Genomic DNA, 21,278 nt, shown 5'->3' on the forward strand with positions numbered 1-21,278 from the left:
TTTTTTTTTTGACTCGTCATGTTGCCAGTCTGAATTAAGGGACTCTACAGCCCAGGAACTCCAGCATTTTTACCTCCAAGATAATCTGAGACCAGCCACCTGAACAGCTGCTGCAAAAATCAGTTTACAGAACAAAAAGATTTCTCCACAAACTGTCAGAAACTGTATCAGAGAAGCTCATCTTCATGCTCATCATCATCATTGGAGTCTCGACCTGACTGCAGTTCATCATTGTAACCGAATGGAGTGGGCAAATGCTCACATTCGATCATCTGGCACTTTGGAGAGGTGTTCTCTTTACAGAAAACTGCACATTTCAGAGTGGCCTTTAATTGTGGCCAGCCTAAGGCACACCTGTGCAATAATCATGCTGTCTAATCAGCATCTTGATATGTCACACTTGTGACTTGGGATGGATTATCTCAGCAACACAGATTTGACAGATTTGTGAACAATATTTAAGAGAATTAGGTCTTTTGTGTATACAGAAAATATTTTAGATCATGAAAAATGTGACCAAAAACAAATGTGTTGTGTTTATATTTTTTCAGTGTATATTCAAATATTTTCTGTGATTGTTCTTAATAAGAGTGAAATATATTTTGTTGATTGTTTTTGCATTTCTGGGAACCTAATATGTGTACGTAGTATGTGCTTTGCAATGTGAGGGGTGATATTTAAAAAAAAATAGACATAAAAATTCAGTAAGGTACATCTTATATATTTCAATTCTAAGGTGGAACTATGCTAGTATACTAAGGTATATCTAAATATCTAAAAAGGAAGAGTGAAATAGAAGAGTAGAAAAGAGTAGAGCTTAGGTGCTTGGTCTTGAGAACCAGGGATGGTAGGTTGAAAAGCTTTTTCCCATGGGAACTCTCCCTACCCACCCAAGCAGCTCAAGAAAAAGTATATAATAATAAATAATAAGAAATAAGAAAGATAAGACATCATATATATAACTATATTTAGATATTAAGGGTAATAAACATATATACAATAAATATGGTACGATATAATATACATGTAATTTAATGTGATTAATTTGGTTAATTAATTGCAAAGCTTGTCCCAAACTAATTCGGAACAGTTTTGTAATTATTAGCTATGTTAGTTTAATAAATGAATGTGTCCCAAAAGACTTAATACTGTGTAATTCTTACACTATTAAATTATCCATTTAGTCTCAAAGCAGTTGAGTTGGAGATTTTGTAGCTACAAGGGGTGAAAAAAGTCATATTTTGCATTTTAATCAATGTCCTTGATCAAAAGTATGATAATGGGATTTCATCAAGTACCACTCTGTGCTGAGCTGTCTAAAAGGGCAAATGAAGAGGAGATCTTTTCAGCATGAAGAAGAAAAGGTATTCATCACCTTCTGTTGTTAAAGGACAGAGGTCCTTCTTTCATTTGTGGTAGTGAGTGGGTGGGGTGGGGAGGGGAGGGGGGAGCAATGGCAAATTGAAATGTGTGAGTGTATTGATTGTGTGAAAGAGAAGCATTTGATATAGATGCACAGAGGATGAGCACGATGTTACATGAAAAAAAAGGGAGAAAAAGAGAGAGGCAGGTTGGAAATGTGAATGTTTGACTCCCACTGGGAGCAGTCAAGCATAGAGGCTTGATACAAATGACTAAAATAGAAACACATCTGTGCTATCTGTGACAACAACGCCTTTGCAAGCATTTAAGACAATTACTTTTAATCATTCGTTAAACAGAATAATTAATGCTAACGCTGCTTTCACCATTGTGGCACTCATCCTTGCATGCATAAATAACATGATGGGCAAACTGCTTTAGATGTGTCACATTAATTATACACCTTTTCAGGAAGTTCACAGAGAAACAGATATTCAACTTTGAACAAAACAATACTTCATAGATATTGAAATCTGTTTCCGTGCCCTATACTTCAACCGTCTGAGGTCCATGGATGCACTGGCGTGTCTAAGTCCAGTTTTTGTCTTTTTTTTTTTTTTTTTTGATGGATCAGCTACATCACAGGAATTTCATTTGGCCACTTCCTGAAACTACAAATGCTCAGCTGTAAAATCCAAATCTCATTGAGATGATCTTTGACTCACAGCCCATTTTCAAGGCCAGAGAAGGTCACATGGGTGTGTCTCCTCTCTGTCCCTGCAAGAAGTTGCACTCTGGCTGCAGCATCTGTTAGTGAGCGATCCACAATGAACTACGGCATTAAACACTCTTAAACTCTTTAAGTAACATTCCTGTCAGCCTGAAGACACTTGTATATTTTGAATTTGTCTTACAAAGAAAATCGTCATGGACAAAGTGGAGGGACTAAAACACATTTCATATTTTCACATTTAGAACCTAATAACTTATTTTTTCACCTGAGGCCATCAAATGTGGCCTTCAGGTATTGCAAAGGCTTTTCGTCCGTCCGTCTGTCTGTGCTCAGCATAAGTCCAGTCCTATTACTGCTAGACTCTTGAAATTCACAGGGAACATTCTTGGGACACAGACCTTGGACAAGTTCAAAGATGGCTAACCTTGATGTATTTTAAGAGACATTTTAAGAGGTCAAAAAAGTCACATTCACTTATAAACTGATTAGATTATTCTTGTCGATTATGTAAAAAGGATAAGAATTTGGCACAATTTGTCCTGAGAATTCAGGAAATAGTGCAGGGGTTTTCATAAGTCATCCTGTGCACTCCATGACATACACACCATGGGATCAAATGTCTGAGACACAATGCAGACCAACAATTTTCAACAAAATTGTATTTGTCAACACAAACTGGCCATCTTTTCTTCATAGAATTTACTTAACCATTTGTTTGAGATGAACCTTCTTGGATGAAGGAGCTGCCGTTGCTACAGTGTTTAAACTTTTTCATGGTTCGAATGAAACTGAAGTGCACAGCGTTTGATTTCTGTTACACAAATTCTTTAGCTAAACATTGTTAAATCATGAATGATTTTGACATGATTCTGAATGCAGCTCCAGTCAGTTGCATCAGTAGTTGAACAGTGACACAAATTCTATAATTTTGTTTCCGTAGGCCCCTTTATGTGGCCTAACATCTCAAGTAACATGAAAATGAGAATATCCACACTGACCGGTCTCATTTATTGGCATTTATATGACACATATAGTGCATCCAGAAAGGATTCATGGCACTTCACTTTATGTTACAGCCTTATTCCAAAATAGAGTAATTCATATTTTCCCTCAAAATTCTACTCACAACACCCCATAATGGCAACATGAAAAAATCTTTTTGGAAATTTTGGCAAATTTGTAAAAATAAAAAACTAAGAAATCACATCATAAGTATTCACATCTATTGCTCTGTACTTGGTTGTTGCACCTTTGGCAGCAATTACGGTCTCAGGTCTTCTTGAACATGATGCCACAAGCTTGGTGCACTGACCTCTGTGCACTTTTGCCCATTCCTCTTTGCAGCACCTCTCAAGCTCCATCAGGTTGGATGGGGAGCGTCGGTGCACAGCCATTTTCAGATCTCTCCAGAGATGTTCAATCAGATGCAGGTCTGGGCTCTGGCTGGGCCACTCAAAGACATTCACAGAGTTGTCCTGTAGCCACTCCTTTGATATCTTGGATGTGTGCTTCAGGTCATTGTCCTGCTGAAAGATGAATCATCACACCAGTCTAAGGTCAGAGCGCTCTGGAGCAGGTTTTCATCCAGAATGTCTCTGTACATTGCTGCATTCATCTTTCCCTCAATCCTGACTAGTCTCCCAGTTCCGCCACTCATAAGCATCCCCACAACATGATGCTGCCACCACCATGCTTCACTGTAGGGATAGTGCCTGCTTTCCTCCAAACATGTTGCCTAGCATTCACACCAAAGAGATCGGTCTTGGTCTCATCAGACCAGAGAATTTTGTTTCTCATAGTCTGAGAGTCCTTCAGGTGCCTTTTGGCAAACTCCAGGCTTCCATGAGCCTTTTAGTAAGGAGTGGCTTCAATACAGGCCTGATTAGTGAATTGCTGCAGAGATGGTTGTCCTTCTGGAAGGTCTCCTCTCTCCACAGAGGAATGCTGGAGCTCTGACACTGAGTGATTGCTCACCTCCTTGATCAAGGTCCTTTTCCCACTATCACACAGTTTAGACTGGTGGCCAGCTCTAGAAAGAGTCCTGCTGGATCTGAACTTCTTCCATTTACGGATTATGGAGGCCACTGTGCTCATTGGGACCTTCTAGGCAGCAAAAATGTTTCTGTCCCCTTCTCTAGATTTGTGCCTTAAGACAATCCGGTCTTGGAGGTCTGCAGATGGTTCCTTTGCCTTCATGCTTTTTTGTGCTGTGACATGGGACCTTAAATGTAGACAGATGTGTACCTTTCCAAATCATGTCTTATCAACAGAATTTACACCAGGTGGTCTCTAATTCATATTATATCAAGGATGATAAGTAGAAACAGGATGCATCTGAGCTCAATTTTGAGATTCATGGCAGTGGGTGTGAATACTTATGTACCTGTGATTCCTTAGTTTATTTTTTTTTATTTATTTTTAAGAAATGTTCAAAAAATGTCAAAAAATGTTTGTCATTATGGGGTATTGTGTGGAGAATTTTGAGGAAAAAAATGAATTCCATCCATTTGGAAAAAGGCTGTAACATAAAATGTGGAAAAAGTGAAGCACCTGAAAACTTTCTAGATGTACTGTTCTGGACGCCATGGCTGGGGAATGCGTACTGTGTTTGGATGGACATGGACTAACAACTGCCCAATGTGATGCGTGTGTGTCTGCTTGCTGTCATCACGTAGACATACATAAAAACGTATATCGTTGTTGCAGTGGTCTGCAGCGAGCTCCACACATTGACAGGCTACCCCAGGTGAAACAGACCATCAGATCACAACACGCTGCGGCAATCTGAACATCACGTGACCCATGTAAGCTCTGTTCCACATGACGCGGTGTTAGTCCTGCGGCGCGCCTGCCCACAAGACACGCATGTCGGGCATGACATACGCATCCTGCTTTTCATTCATAGTAATTTCATGACTGTACGTCTGTGACCATGGGTCATCTACAGAGGAACAGACGGATCATACTTGTACTGGCCCGCTTGATAAGAGGGATTCAATAAAATGTGGTGTTTTAATATGGTATGTGGTTTTATTTTTTTTTTTTAAATACGTCCATGTCCTTGATATCAGGCATTTTGCCGCCCCTTTTACAGGACAGAGATGGTAGCTCAGTGGTAAGTCTCTGGTTGCAATTAGAGCTTTTGGAATGTGCTGGTTCGAATCCCATGGATAGGATGTGGATGTATTTTTTTTTTTCTGGCACTGTGTTCCCGCGTGCACAACACCGTTGCACCAGGATCATTCACACCTGCCCATCGGCTCAATGTTTGCATGGTTTGCTCATACAAGCTGTTCCGCCGTGTGTCGCGGAAACTGAGAGGTGTTGTGTGTGATACAAAGGGAAATAAGTTGTCTGCATTGTGTTTGCATTGATGAATTCACAGAGCTGGATATTGTTCATGCTGGTTATGTTCAACAAACATTTATTCTCATGGAATGTGCTGAATTAATTAGCCAGATAAGACATAGAATAATAATAACACAGTGAGAATAATGTCAGAGACAGAATAATATGTCCAATCAGTTCTCCACATTCCACCTTTCTGTCCCCTACCTTTGTGATCAGAGCTGCCATGGGAAATCAAGCAACTTTTGAGGCAGTCTGATAATTCCTAGGTTCCCAGAAACTGCCCGTTACTGGGTGTTCATATTAGACATCCTCCAGTCATAGGTACTTCATTGGAGCACTCATCAAAATTGGCATGAACCCTGGTATAAACTGAACAATCAGTTTAATTAAACAGTGATTCTGGTGATTCACTCAATCCTCTGTAATTTGTCGCAGCCTACAACATTTGCATGTAATGTGTCATTTATTCTCATGGAATCATTCTCAGGCCAACAACACTTATGGGAAAAAGGGGGACAAAAACACAGACTGGTATGAGGTCCACTGGGAGGAAATGGAGCCTGTGACTGAGGCCAAGAGGAGAGCCCTCCTGGCCTACCAAGGCAGTGCCCACTCCCAGCACATTAGAAAGCCATCAAGGCTGCCAAGAGAAAACCCCAGCAAACTGCCCCGCCACTGCGCCAAGTCATACTGGCTGAACCTCTGCAGCAGTATACAGACAGCTGCTGACACTGGAAATGCAAGGGGCATGTATGAGGGCATCAAGAAGGCAACAGGCCCATCCACCTCCAAATCTGCCTCGCTCAAGTCAAAGACAGGCAAGTCATCACAGACCAGGGGAAGCAGCTGCAGTGCTGGGTTAAGTACAGTCTCGAGTGTTATGCAACCCTGAACATTGTCACAGTCACAGCCCTCAAGGACATCCCAGATCTGCCAGTCATTGAAGAGCTAGACATGCCACTGACCATGGAAGAGCTTGAAAAGCCATTGACTGCCTTGCTAGTGGGAAGACCTCAAGGAGTGACAGCATCCCATCAGAAGTCTTAAAGAGTGGGAAACCTGTGCTGCTAAAACACCTGGACAATCTTTTGCTGCCTCTGCTGGGAACGGGGACACATTCCCCAGGATATGCCGAGATATGAGCATCATCACCTTGTATAAAGAACAAAGGAGACAGAAATGATTGCAATAATTATCGAGGCATCTCCCTTCTCAGCATTGCTGGGAAGGCCTTCCGCCCGTGTTGCCTTAGTGTGTCAACAGACCATAGCCTTGCGTGTTTACCCCCGAGTCCCAGTGTGGTTTTTGAGCTGGGAGGTCTACCGTGGACATGATCTTATCAATATGCCAGCTGCAATAGAAGTTTCAAGAGCAGCAAATATCACTATACATCACGTTCATCGACCTGACCAAGGCTTTTGACTTGGTCAGTCGAAGCGGACTCTTCAGGCTCCTGCAGAAGATCGGCTGTCCCCCAAAAACTCCTTGCAGTGGTCTCTTCTTTCCATGAGAACATGCACAGTAAAGTTTGCTTCAATGGCGCAACATTAGAGGCCTTCTCAGTTAGCAGTGGGGTGAAATAGGGCTGTGAACTTGCACCGACGCTCTTTGGAATCTTCTTCTCCATGCTCCTTCAGTATGCCTTGAAGGATTACAGTGAGGGAGTGTACATTCACACCAGGGCCAACAGCAAGCTCTTCAACATCACCTGACTTCGCGCCAAGAAGAAGACAAACTGAAGAAGAAAAATGTCATGGTGCAGGGCATAGGTTGCTCCCCCTAAACATCGATGGGTACAGCCTGGAAGTTGTGGAGCACTTCACATACCTTGAGTCAACCATGTTTACCTCACTCTCCATTGATGCAGAGATGAACAGCAGCATTGTGAAGACAGCAGCAGTCATGATAAGACTAAGCCACAGAGTCTGGAATGCCAGCCTCACTGAGAACACTAAACTGCGCATCGACCAGACCTCCATGCTCAGCACACTCCTCTACGGTAGTGAGGCATGGACCACCTATACCAGACATGAGAAAAAGCTCAACAGCTACCATCTGAGGTGCCTTAGATGAATCTGCACATCGGATGGCAGGACAAGGTGCCCAACACAGAGGTCTTGGAACGCGGCCAACATGAGCAGCATGTTTACCATTCTTGGTGAAAGGCACCTTTGTTGGCTTGGTCAGGTCAGGAGAATGGATCTGCGCTGCATTCCTAAAGGTCTACTGTAAAGTGAGCTGGCAGAGGGAAGTCATTTGGCTGGTTGACCACGCCTGCACTTCAAGGATGTCTGCAAGAAGGACATGAAAATGTGCAGCATCAATGTCAACATGTAGTGTGCAGAGGACCATGCAGCCTGGAGCCTTACTGTCAGAACAGGTGCACAAAGGGTTAAGCAGGAGAGCAATGAGCTAAGAGGTTAGGAATGACAGTGGCAGCCTCAGCAGGCATCACAGTACACAGGAAACAAATGCAGCAGAGACTGTCACTCACACATTGGACTAATAAGTCATTCGTGCAGGTGCAGAGAGAAACAAAAGTAAAAAAAAAAATTCCTGTATAATTGTATTGTCAACTGTGTTGGTAGCATGGCCCAAGCAGAGTGTCCCCTTTGAGTCTGGTCTGCATGAGGTTTCTTCCTCAAATCATCGATCATCGGAGGGAGTATTTCCTTACCACTGTTGCCTCTGTGGTTGCTCTACTTGGGGCTGGTAAGGTTAGACCTTACTTGTGTGAAGCACCTTGAGGCAGCTTTGCTGTGATTTGGCGCTATATAAATGAAATCAATTAAAATTGAATTTAAAAAGTGTATAAAAAAAACAAACAAATAAAGCAAAGAGAAAAAAAAAAAGAACAAACTGGACACCACACCATCTCCCGCAGATGGATAGTTGCCAGGAGGCTTCTCATAGAATGTGCTCAATTAATTACATGCTGCATTCAATAAAACAATATGGTACAGGTGCTTTCTGGTTTTCATTGTGGTTAGTTTACACTGATTAATGATTAACAGACACTGAGCTCAGTCAGTATTGTTATTGGCAAATATCAACTTCACACAAGTGTTTATTGGCAATGGTTCATTACCTTTGGATAAACATATCCATATATTTTGTGAATAAATGCATTTAGGCTGTGAATGTGTTGCAGCCTACACCATTTGCATGTAAGCTGACATTTATTCTCATGGAATGTACTCAATTAATTACATGCTGCATTCAGTAAAACAATGTGTTTTAGGTGCTTTCTGGTTTTCATTGTGGTAATTTACACTGATTAATGATTATCAGACACTGAGCTCAATCAGCATTGTTGTTGCTAAATATGAAACCTGATATGAAACCTGAAGGTCAGAAAAAAAGAAAGTTAAGCTACAAGAGATAAGCTTGGCAGACATGCCAAAGTAAAAGTGCCATGTACCATGGGGGAGACTTAGCCAGATAAGACATAGAATAATAATAACGTAAAGAGAATAATGTCAGAGACAGAGTAATATGTCCAATCAGTTCTCCACATTCCACCATTCTGTCCACTACCTTTGTGATCAGAACTGTCGTGGGAAATCAAGCAGCTTTTGAGGCAGTCCGATAATGTCGAGGTTCCCAAAACTGTCCATGTCACTGAGTGTTCATATCAGACATCCTCCAGTCATAGGTACGTCAGTGGAGGCACTCATCAAAATTGGCATGAACCCTTGTATAAACTGAACAATCAGTTTAATTCCTAAGTGATTCTGGTGATTCACTTTTGACCACGATGCTCTGGAATTTGTTGTAGCTTACCCAGTTGCATGTAAGCAGTCTGGATGACCACCAGCCAGTTTCCTCCAACCTCTCCCAGTTCATCGTCACCCCTGGCCCCACATCTCCATGGATTTTGTTATTGCTTTACCTGAATCCAATTCCATATGTTGATATTTTATAAATATAACCCAATGCTAAAATATGCTCATCTGTATGAACAATGTGTTCATTATAATTTGCAGTTGTTTAATTAATTGTTGAGATCCAATTGTCTTATGTACAGTTTGTGCATGTTTAATAAAGCCCCTCTATCAATCAATCAATCAATCAATCAAAAACAATATTTATGTTTTAACTGTCTGCAAGAGGCTTTGCATGTGTGTGTGTGTACATGAGCTTTTGACAAGAGCGGAAGTTGTGAAAATAAAGGAATATTTGTAGATCACCCTCTGTGCATTTGCAGGTATTAATGAGACAAAATTAACTCCAAAGGAAGTTAGCTTTGAGTTAGTGGAAGTTAGCATGCATGCTAACATCCACAAAATGTTTTGTAAATGACTCCAGAGGAGTTATCAGGTTGCAAAAACAGCATTTTCTGTTTTAGAAGCGTTTATTTCTCGCAAGCTTTTACATAATATTTGACAAAAAGGTTATATTCACACACAAATGAAACAAATGGCAGCTAGCTACCAGCCTGTTTTGTCACCATGCTAACGTCCATGAAATAATAAGTTCAGAGGAATTATCAGCTTCCAAAAAAGCATTTTCAGTCTTAGAAGTGTTTTTTTTTCTCGCTAGCTTTTACATAATATAAGAAACATATATAAACTCACAAAACAAAGTGGTTTTGGAGAGAACAGCCAGTGATGTCATGGTACAGCTCAACTCTGATTGGCTGTCACCCCTGCTACTCAAAAACACACTGAACCGATTGAAACAGAATGTGACCTCTAAAAATACCTCTTAAAATAGGTCAAGGTTAGCCATTTTAACTTGTCCAAGGTCTGTGTCTCAAGAATGTTTCCTGTGAATTTGAAGATTCTGGCAGTAATAGGACTGGACTTATGCTGAGCACAGACAGATGGACGAACGCAAATCCTTTGCAGTACCTGATGGCCATATGTGATGGCCTTGGGTAAAAACAGTTGTATTTGTTCTTGTTCCCAAGTTGCCTTTCACTTAAACGTTTTTCCTCTAGGGCAGAGTTCTCAAACTCACGTTTCTCCTCCAGGGTTCTCTGCCATTATGTTTTCTAAATGCATGGTCTACCCCTTGATGTGGTAACTGATAAAAGTCCACAATTTGACTCTAAATTTTAGAGGGAGCATTGCAGATGGACTGGTTCCTCAATAAGGCTCTCCTAAGGGTAACACCCCAATCTATTGGGCAAACAGAGTGGTAAGGCCAAGAGTTGGAAATGGTGCATTGGAGCCTGGTGGATAAACGGAAGACCAGCTGATCTGGGTGGAATGCTGTCACTGTTCCAAGCTTTGATCGCTTCATCGGGTACTTTTAATTTGATGATCATGTTCCTTGTGTATTTCTGTGGCTTTACTTCCTGTTCAAAGGTGCTCAGGCTTCCAATTATCATGCATGCTCATTTCCTGGTTTATTGAAGCTCACATTATTAAGGCATACACAACCCCTCGCTCTCGTGCCAGAATGTCTTACTCCTTTGCTTGTTTTCTCATGTTTTTCTCCATGTCTGATTTCCTGCTGCTGATCATTGTGATCTCCTTATGTTTCCTGAGTTTAGCCTGCCATCTAAAGAAACTATCCATTAGTATGTTTGCCCATGCTTGTCCTTTATCGAGATAATCCATCCCACCTCAGAGGTGTGGCGTATCAAGATGCTGATTAGACAGCATGATTACTGCAAAGGTGTGCCTTAGGCTGGCCACAATGAAAGGCTACTTGGCTATTATATGGATGGATGGTTATTTTAGAGATGTCTGCATGGACCAGTTGTCTGCCTGAGTAGTTGTCACCCAGGACCCAAGGTGGTTCTGTGGTTGCGGCAAAGAGCATCAACCAAGACTTGACTCAAAGCTTGATTTATTATTATTATCTACTTGAGTTTGTATTTTCAGTTTCTCTCATTAAATAAAGTACTGTTCTTTCCCGATAGTCTGTGTTCCGTTTGAGTTTTTAATCCAAACATGCACACAGTCAATCTGCTGCCTGTGTATCTGCAACACACAATATGAATATACAGTGTTAGTTTAATCCTAAGAAGGGCAAATGACATCTCTAAAAGATAAGTGTAAATTAAAGAAAAAAAAACTTGCTTCCATTCAGAACCAGTTAATAGAAAAGAAAATCTTCAAAAGGCCTTACTGCAAGAAACACATTTAGCTCCATTTCCATGATGAATTCTGCATCAAATGAAGTGTATCAAATGTTTTTAATGCTGTTTGAACAGAAATATACTGGTGTGTTTGTTCTTTAACAAATACGTTATACGTTTTGTTAACACTGTAAGTGTTCCACATCAAATCAGCACCAGACACCTCACCTTAAAGCAACGCATTCGAGCCTTTTTACCATAAAATAAAGCGTCAATATAATTTTCATGGTACATGACTTAAAATGGGCAGAATGGTGTGTCTTTAACCAGCAGTGAAAATGACTCTAGAAAAATGCAAACAGAGGTAGAGGCTGTTAACTATCAGACCAACTTGGCCTACGGGCATCAGGGTGAGCCTTTCTTTGCAAAGGTGTGTCTTGAGAGCCTGATGTAGCATCGTGTAATTTTGTGTACCGGGCAGGAACACCTCTTGTGAGAACTGTGTTTTGCTTTACAGCAATCATTGTTTGCTCCACACACTCAGCACATCCACACTCTGGGACACAGAAGGTGGCGGTAACAACATTAATACCCCTTCACACTGAATGAGGCCGAAAGCCATCCAAATAAAAATTCGACCCACATTCTGGAAGTGTCATGGTGCATTGGAGGACATCGGACAGCAGTCTGAGAGCAAGCTAAACAGTCGGGCAACATCCTGTGGCCGCCCCCACTATTTTGCACAACCCAGTCTAATGGCAGTTTGTGGCAGCATCACGAAAAGTACATTAACCTATGGGTTCATGACAGTGGCACCAAAATGGGCTGCTTTTCATGATGGGGGCACAAATTCATTTTGTGACGGGGCACAAAATGTGGGGTGACAGAGGGAGTCTGGGGGGTATGGATAGGGGAGGGTTGACACTTACACCATTGTTACAGTCAGGATAAGAGAAGGATTATAAATAGCAAAAAAAAAAATCATGAAAATTGGGCGCTTTTCATGATGGGGGCACGAACAAAAAGTGAGACTGAGCTAGTGCATTTGAGGTTATGGCACCCAAACTGTGGAATGCACTGCCACTACACCTATGTTCCATGGACTCTGATGGAACTTTTAAGGAGAAGCTCAAGACCCTTTTGTACAGACTTGCTTTTAATTCGTTTTATTACCTCCGCCAAGGAGGTTATGTTTTCAGTCGAGTTTGTTTGTCTGTCTGTCTGTTTGTCAGCAGGATAACTCAAAACGTTTTGAACGGATTTTGATGAAATTCTGTGGAGTGGTTGGAAATAACAAGAAGAACAAGTGATTAAATTTTAGTGGTGATCCGGATCACGATCCGGATCCAGGAATTTTTTAAAGGATTCTTCACCATTGTGGGATAGGGGGAATTTTGACATTCTAGTTTATAACTCCACAAAAACAAGGCAGAAAGGCTTGAAAAAAATTAAGGTGTATCATAGTCAAATGTTCTATCAAACAACAAAGTTTGGTGATGATCGGATCCGGATTCCAGATCTGGTGATCCAGAATATGCAAAAATATAGGGAAAATAGAAAATGTGTCAGTGTGAGGTGACAAATGAAGCTAGAGATGCACAGCTAACACCGAGCTGTAGCTGAATCTGTACTGATTCAGTAAGCTGTCATCAGATTTGATGTAGTTTCAAATGTTATGGAGCTAGATCCAGAAGAAAACCGCCATTACAGAAAAATCGTTTTTATACAATAACTTTTGAATTAATAAAGACATAAAAGTGATTCCAAGTTCTAGTGTTATGTTTTCATGGTCAAGGATGTCAAATATAAAGGAAAGAAAAGTGTATGTATCATAGTTTTGATGGTAACACTGAATTGTTGAATAGGTCACTGTGCCAAGGAGGGAATCTCTTTAGGGTCAGTGACCCTATGGCCTTGTGTAGCACATGCAACACATAAATGTTAAAAAACTCATATTTGCAGTTTAGTTAAATAATAAATTGAATTTTGTCTCTTATTTGTTTTTGTCTATAAGCACATGCAATATCAATATCAGTGCTCAGATGACAGTAGCTTCTGGGAAAGGTGTAAGTTGCAATAAACTGATGCCAAGCGCTAAGGATACATGCTATCCAGTCACAGCAGATGAAACTTTTTTTACTAGCAATCATCATTGTTAGATGTTTTTAGGTTCAATGATTCCACGGCGTCAGGGACCCCATGGCCTTGGCGGAGGTTTGCACTCTCCGAGTGCTTCTAGCGTTAGTGATGCTTTTAGTTTCTGTAGTTTTGTTCCTGTGTTCTTACATTCCTGTAAAGCACTTTGTGATTTTATCTTGAAAGGTGCCATACAATAAACTGTACTTACTTACTAGTGTTGCGCATGTGCAAAACAGTCACTGTGCAGTCAAGGTGGAAATACTGTATATCGAACGGCAGTCAGAGTGCAGTCTGACTGCAATCTGACTACAATCTAAATATTTGTACGGCATGAAAAGGGCATTCGAAGCTATCTGATCGCATTTGAGGGCAGTTCGTCATGAATCCGCCACGGTCCAAATGTTCCGACTGTGCCTGATGCCATCACGAGTGCAGTGCAAGTGTTGCTGGTATATATTCCTCACCCGCAATCGGACCTCACTCGTCCAATGTAAGTACATTCGTAATAATCTCACTGCCAGACAACTGTCTCGGTAATATAAAGTGTTCCATCAACATTTGTGCTGCGTTCAGAGGATTATTGCGCACAGCGTGTGCACAAATTCTGCATTTTGTATCTCCTGTTATAAAGCTTCATGATTCAGTGGTATAGACGAGGTGATGTTTTCACTAAAACATCAGATCTAGGCTTGCATCTCAGATGTACCTTCTGGCAAATTGTAGGTAAACTTTCAGATCTTCTTTTAAGAAAATCCTCCTCTGCTCCACTTCATCATGATGCTGTATAACTGGGATATAAAATCCAAAACTTGCACTATGCACAATTTCTCCAATCACAGCCATAGAAGCTTATACCTTCTTCTGGGTTGTCTAGGTGTCTTGCTGGCTTTGCTCACTCTTCTCCTTCTTGCACAGTCACTCAGTTTTTGAGAACGGTCTACTCCACACAGATTTACCATAGAGTGCCATACTGTTTGTATTTTTTTTTATAACTGATGTAAATAAAGTCCAAGACATATCCAGTGACTTGAAAATGTTCATGTATCCATCCACGAACTCATATGAAGAAAACTGTCAATAAAACTGATTATATCCAGGTATTAAAGCAAAGGGGCCCACTACTCATGCAACCCATCATCTTGGCTTTTATATTATTAATAAATTATATCAGGTTGTAGAGATTTACTTTCAGTTTGAGTTTAAGGAAGATAATTTTAGAAATTTTTATATTGAGAAGCCTGGTTTACTTTTTGTATTTGAAATGCCATAAACAAATTAAAATGCATGAAATACAAAGGGGCTAAATACTTTAGCAAGCCCACGGTCAAGCAGTCTAGGGTAATATGGCTCTAAAGCTGAAAATCTGAAATACATTTTGGAATTCTTCAATGCTTCATGAAAATACACGTTATTCATGTGGATGAACTGTTTTGGTGTTTGAAATGGATTTAATAATGTCTTGGGTTCACAAAAAGTCATGGAATATATGAAGAAAAGTCATGATCAGTGCACAATAAATGTCTAAAATGAAAATAAGTAATCTCATTTATTGAGTAGAAATGTTTCCCATCACTCAGCATTACCAAATATTTGAGTGACTTAAATGCAGTGATTCAGAATAAAACACTAGATAGTACATGTCAAGCGTCATGGAATGTCAAAAAAGAGTATTATACTTTTTTTTCAACACTACATTTATTTTTAGAACTGCCTGTGCCCAAAACACACCCATTCATATTTACCACTGATGTTTATTTTTCTACAATAAAAAATGGACAGGGTATAGTGATCATTTTGAAAATGCTAAAACTCATACAATTTTGCCAAAGAAGAAAGAAAGAAACAATACTCTGCTAATACACAGATCTATCACACTATGCACCTGAGGGTTCACATTATGCATGTATGGAAATGAATACACTTACTGATCTTAAATGGATGTCTATTTTTAATTAAATATCTCCTTAAACACCAACATCCATGTTGGTAAAATCTTCACACCTATCCACGTGGCAAATTACTCAATGTGTGTTTGTCCACAATGATATTTCTTTGTCTGAAACTGTTTACAAGTTGGTTCTTCTTCATGATTCTCTGTTTATTGGTCAGTTCCACTCAGAATGCCTGACTCATACATGCTTGAGCCATGTATGCATAGAAACAGATGATGCAGTACCACATGACATTCTCCAGCTTCTCAGATTGGTTGTGAATGAAGGATCATCTGGAGGAAAAATGGAAAGCAGAGCTAATAAGGTGCAGTTTCGGGATGTGTTTGAGCTGATTCTCTTACATTCTGTTTGCTAAAATATGACAAAAAATATTATTGAAACACTCTTAATATTACAGTTGAATGGATTGTCAGGAACCCGTCGTGAGAGGGAAACTAGGAACAGATGTGACTGCAACCCTAAATCACAACAGCACACACCCAAGGATAGCCCCCAGGCAAACAACCCGGAGCACCCGGGTGGACTTGGTAGATAGCTGTGATGTTTGAGTGTGACCACTAGGGGCAGTTACACTATATAAAGAGGATGCCATGCTGAGAGCTGGGAGATGGGAATAATGAGACAGGCGGTGGGTAACACCCTTAAGTTGTTCTTATAATTGCAGTGTGTCATAAAGTTGCTGTGTTTGTGTCCTGTGAGGACAGACTCATAATTGCTCCCAGGGCATTGCAAGTAGGCCTTCCGTACCTGGGAGGTGAAACTGGGGCCCCCAGACCGAGACTATATCCAGTGGAATGCATGCAGATAGAAGACATAGTGGACCAGTAGGTCTGCAGTTTTCTGAGCTGAGGGAGCTCAGACAGAAAGGGATGAAGTGGACAGCATTGGAAAAGCAGTCAGCCATGGTGAGGATGACTGAGTGTCCAGTAACAGTAAGTAAGTCCAGTAACAAAATCCAAACAAAACCAGGGATGATAGGGAATCTGAAGAGGATGGAGGAGTCCAGATGGGGGTTGTTGAGAAGTCTTGTCCATGGCACAAATGGAACAAGACAAAACAAAATCCTCAGTCTGAAGCCATGGAGGGCCCCAGAAATGTCTTCTGGCTGTAGACAAAGTGTGATGAATACGAGGGTGACAGGCAAGACTGGATGAGTGACAAAACTGAAGGATCTCCCTTGTGAGGTTCCCAACGATGGGAGAGGGAGGAGGGCAGAAGTTTTGAGGAAGCAACCAATTAGCATGCTGACTGGCAGGAATGTCCACCAGAGCTGTTGCCTGTGAATTGAGTGTTCATTTTTCTTCCATAAGCCATCTCCAAGGTATTTCAGAGACTGCAGACCCCTCCAGTCAGTTCCTCTATTCCTCCAAAGCCTCCTTATAGCCAACTGTTTCCTACATCACAATTGGCTTCAGCCAGGTGCAGATGACAAGAGAAAATGTGCAGGGTTGCTGTTTACTGTTGGGCTATATCTGAGAAAGCACATCTCCACCCCACTGTCAGAGTTATAGACCTCCGCAATAAACTGCTGACTGGGATCAGATTAAATGAGGATGGGAGCTGCAATGAAAAGATATTTTAGACATAAAAAAGCCTGATCTGCAGCAGTTATCCAGGCAATATGAGTTTTAGGTGAAGTGAGTGTGGTTAATGGAGAGGGACCTGACTGTAGTTACAGATAAACCTGCACTAAAAGTTTACAAACCCTAGGAAATGAAGTTTTTTGAGAGTAGTCAGAATTGGCCATTCACTAATTGACCTGATCTTGTCTGGATCCAGTTTTATTTTCCCTTGTTCAATAATGAATGCCAAGAGGTAACTGATGATAAATGGATGCACACTTTTCAACCTGGATAAATAACAAAATTTTCCACAGCTGCTGGAGAACTTGTTGAACATGTGTCTGATGTTCCTTCAAGTTATTCGAAAAAAAAAAAAAAAAAAATCAGTACTTCCGTGGGCCAGGTAGGCCATCCACGCCCCCCCTCCCCCCCCCCACTACTCTTATTTATATTTAGTAATGCTATTTGGTCTCACCAATGCTCCACCACCTTCCAGGTGTTGATTAGTGAGGTACTGCGTGACTTCCTCATCATCATCATGATCATTGTCAACAACAACCTGTACTCCATGGGCCAGGTAGGCCATCCACGCACCCCCCCCCCCCCCCCACTACTCTCCGCCATTGGTTCAACTACTTCTTTGGACCTTCTAGAACACCAAAATCAGGTGCCACCATTGTCAAACTCATTTGGTCCTTCCCGTGGCAAGCCATTTTCAAAATGGCCACTACAAACTTGACTAAAGCCCAATAACCTATTTCTGGACCTCTTTTTTTTTTTTTTTTTTACTGTTAATGGACTTTTAAATCCATATTGTAGCGTAAGAGGGTATTTTGGGGTTTGCTGGAAAAATGTGGTGTTTGGGGGCCGTATTGAATTTCAAAATGGCTGCCCAAAAATTAAAAATGCTCTATTTGAGTATTAAGGCACATAGAGACATGATCTTGGTGTCTAAACATAGGTTTTCAGACACCAAGGAATCCATGTTGTACCAACTAAAATGGTCTGCTGTCAGTGGCCATCTTGTATTTTCAAGATGGCTGCCTGTTAATTACATTTCCTGGGCTACATATTGTTATTTTAAAACCATATAATCTTGATATGACAATGTTCTGCATATTTTATTAACATATCACACTCTGTATTACATCAGATGGTACCGGTATATGACTAAAGAGGAATAAAATACAATACATACTAACAAATACATATTTAGACAGTTTAAACATATTGACCATTGTTACTTAATGTTGTATGTAATACATAACTCTAATATGTAACACAACTCTAATATTACAATTCCATGTCATTCACAGTTTAGGTTTCATCCTTACTGTCACTCTCTTCTGGGATAACATAACTGTCACTCTTACATGAAATTACATCACTCGATAGATACATTGCTATTCAAAGCGTGTTATATGTGACACATCAACTCTAATATTCGAATACCATTTCTTTCACAGTTTAGTTGTCATCATCACTGTCACTGTCTTCTGACAAAACATCACAGTCACTTTCATCTGAGATCACATCACTCTCTACTGCATCATTCTCATCAGAGCTGTAGTCATCATTGCTCTCTACACCATCATCCTCTTGTGCCACATCATGGGGGATAAGAGGTCCTTCAAACCATAATGGTGGTAGTTTTGCCATCCAAATATGTCCAGCCATGACCCTCTGTAGGCTTGGGGACTGAGGGTTGAGCAATGTGGGCTCACTTCCAGATGGCTACCTGATAGTTTGCTCTTCTTATGTGTTGTATGAGAGCTTTCCTGCATGGAGGCAGTTGGCACAGGTCAATATGTCTGTCAACATTTATTGTTCCATCTGGGGCCCCACACCTTTCTTTCAAGCGGTCATGACGCAGCTCATCAACTGAGGTTGAATGGATTTGCCATACATGATACAGGTGAACTTCTCTATGTCTGCATATAGACTGTCTTTAACTTCCCAGTTGTCTCCAAGTTCATCAGTACCATGGAACTCATGAGACCTCAACACTTGTTTGAGAGGCCTCACTTTGCCAATACCTTTGAAGGCACTTGTTGAGGTCACAATGAGTGAAGGCATGGAGTCCCAAACAGAGCTGTGCAAAGTGGTTGCCCCTATGTGCCTGCAAGCTCGGTTACATCAATCAGTCTTTTATTGTCACCTGTATCTGTATCAAACAGCACTGTAATGGTCATCTTTGAAGCATGGTGAAGAAGAATGAAGAAGATGTCACTGTCAGGAGACCGTACACGTACTGTTTTGTACCCTTGATCTTGTGCATAGCAGGCAGTAGAGTACAACCCTGGTGTCCGTCCCCTCTTGCGTGGAGTACAAGGAATTGATCTCTGTTCTGACTACTGAGCTGCCATCCTGGCTTTCTAATGGAAGCAGTGGCCCTTGTGTGACTACTAAGATACTCCTGTCAATCAGTTTGGCCCGAAAGAATCATTTGACCATATTCCTGCCATTGTTTCGACAAGTTGCGTTTTATTGTCATCATTTGCAGGAAGTTCTTCCAGTTTGCTGGACATTTTGTCTTTGGGCCAGATATTATCAGTTTCTCACTTGAGCCTCTCCGGTCCCTTTCCTGGGTTTTCACAGAATCTTCAGCATACATGTCACTGCTGAACAGAAGTCAGTCACAGGCATAGTGTCAAACACTTTATGGGCAATCAGGCTGAAGTTTCTGGATATTTGTCATTGAGTGGAATGTAGCATTGCCATCTTGAATAAGCAAGGTGTTGTCAGATGGAAGCGGGGCATCATCTACCCTTTCACCAGGTGGGCAAACCCCTTGGCTTTGTTTGTCTTTGCCATATACCTTATATATGCCATATTTGCCATATATAGATTATATGGTTTAAAATAACATATGTAGCCCATGAAATGTAATTAACAGGCAGCCATCTTGAAATACAAGATGGCCACTGACAGCAGACCATTTAGTTGGAACCAATGGATTCCTTGGGTCTGAAAACCTATGTTTAGACACCAAGATCATGTCTCTATGTGCCTTAATACTAAAAATAGAGCATTTTTTAATTTTTGGGCTGCCATTTTGAAATCCAATACGGCCGCCAAACACCACATTTTTCCAGCAAACCCCAAAATACCCCTCTTACACTCCAATATGGATTTAAAAGTCATTAACAGTAAAAAAAAAAAAAAAAAGAGGTCCAGAAATAGGTTATTGGGCTTTAGTCAAGTTTGTAGCGGCCATTTTGAAAATGGCTGCCAGGGGAGGGACCAAATGAGTTTGACGATGGTGGCAACCTGATTTTGGTGTTCTAGAAGGTCCAAGAAGTAGTTGAACCCAATGGCGGAGAGGGGGGGGGGGGGGGGGTGCGTGGGTGGCCTACCTGGCCCATGGAGTACAGGTTATTGTCGAAATTGATCATGATGATTGATTGAGGAAGTCACGCAGTACATCACTAATCAACACCTGGAAGGTGGTGGAAGCATTGGTGAGACCAAATAGCATTACTAATATTCAAAATATTAAGCATTGCAGAGATCAAGTTTAGTCAAAATAGAAGCACCATGAGGGGTTCACAGGAGGAACTAGAAATGGAATGGGGTAGTTATTTTTCATGTAATATTGTTTAATCCCCTGTAATCAACACAGGGAATGTGAACTCAAAGATCTAAAACTTTTTCTTGTGCACAAAAGACCTATTTCTCTCAAATATTGTTCACAAATCTGTCTAAAATTGTGTTAGTAAGCACTTCTTTGCCGAGATAAACCATCCCACCTCACAGGTGTGGCATATCAAGCTACTGATTAGACGGCATGATTATTGCACAGGTGCCTTGGGTTGGCCATAATAAAAGGCCACTCTGAAATATTATACAAATAATGAATGTTTATGAGTTCAGTGGTACGAGTTGAATGGTTTGCTCCAGCTTTCCACCGAATTAAATATTCGCTCCATTGAAAGAATGTAAAAACATTCATTATTTGTTTTATATAATGGCTAAACTAGATCCTTGTCATTTGATATTTTATTAATTTCTAAACAACAGAAAAGGGACTTACATTTTGGTGTTCCACTGCTGCTAAAGTCCTAATTGTGACGTGTAGTCCAGTGCTGCTGTGCACTGACTTCGTACTTCGAAAAAAAAAAAAAGAATTTGTGTAGTTCCTCATTCAA

The sequence above is a fragment of the Thalassophryne amazonica genome, chromosome 2 (genome assembly GCF_902500255.1).
Source record: "Thalassophryne amazonica chromosome 2, fThaAma1.1, whole genome shotgun sequence".
Taxonomy (NCBI): Eukaryota; Metazoa; Chordata; class Actinopteri; order Batrachoidiformes; family Batrachoididae; genus Thalassophryne; species Thalassophryne amazonica.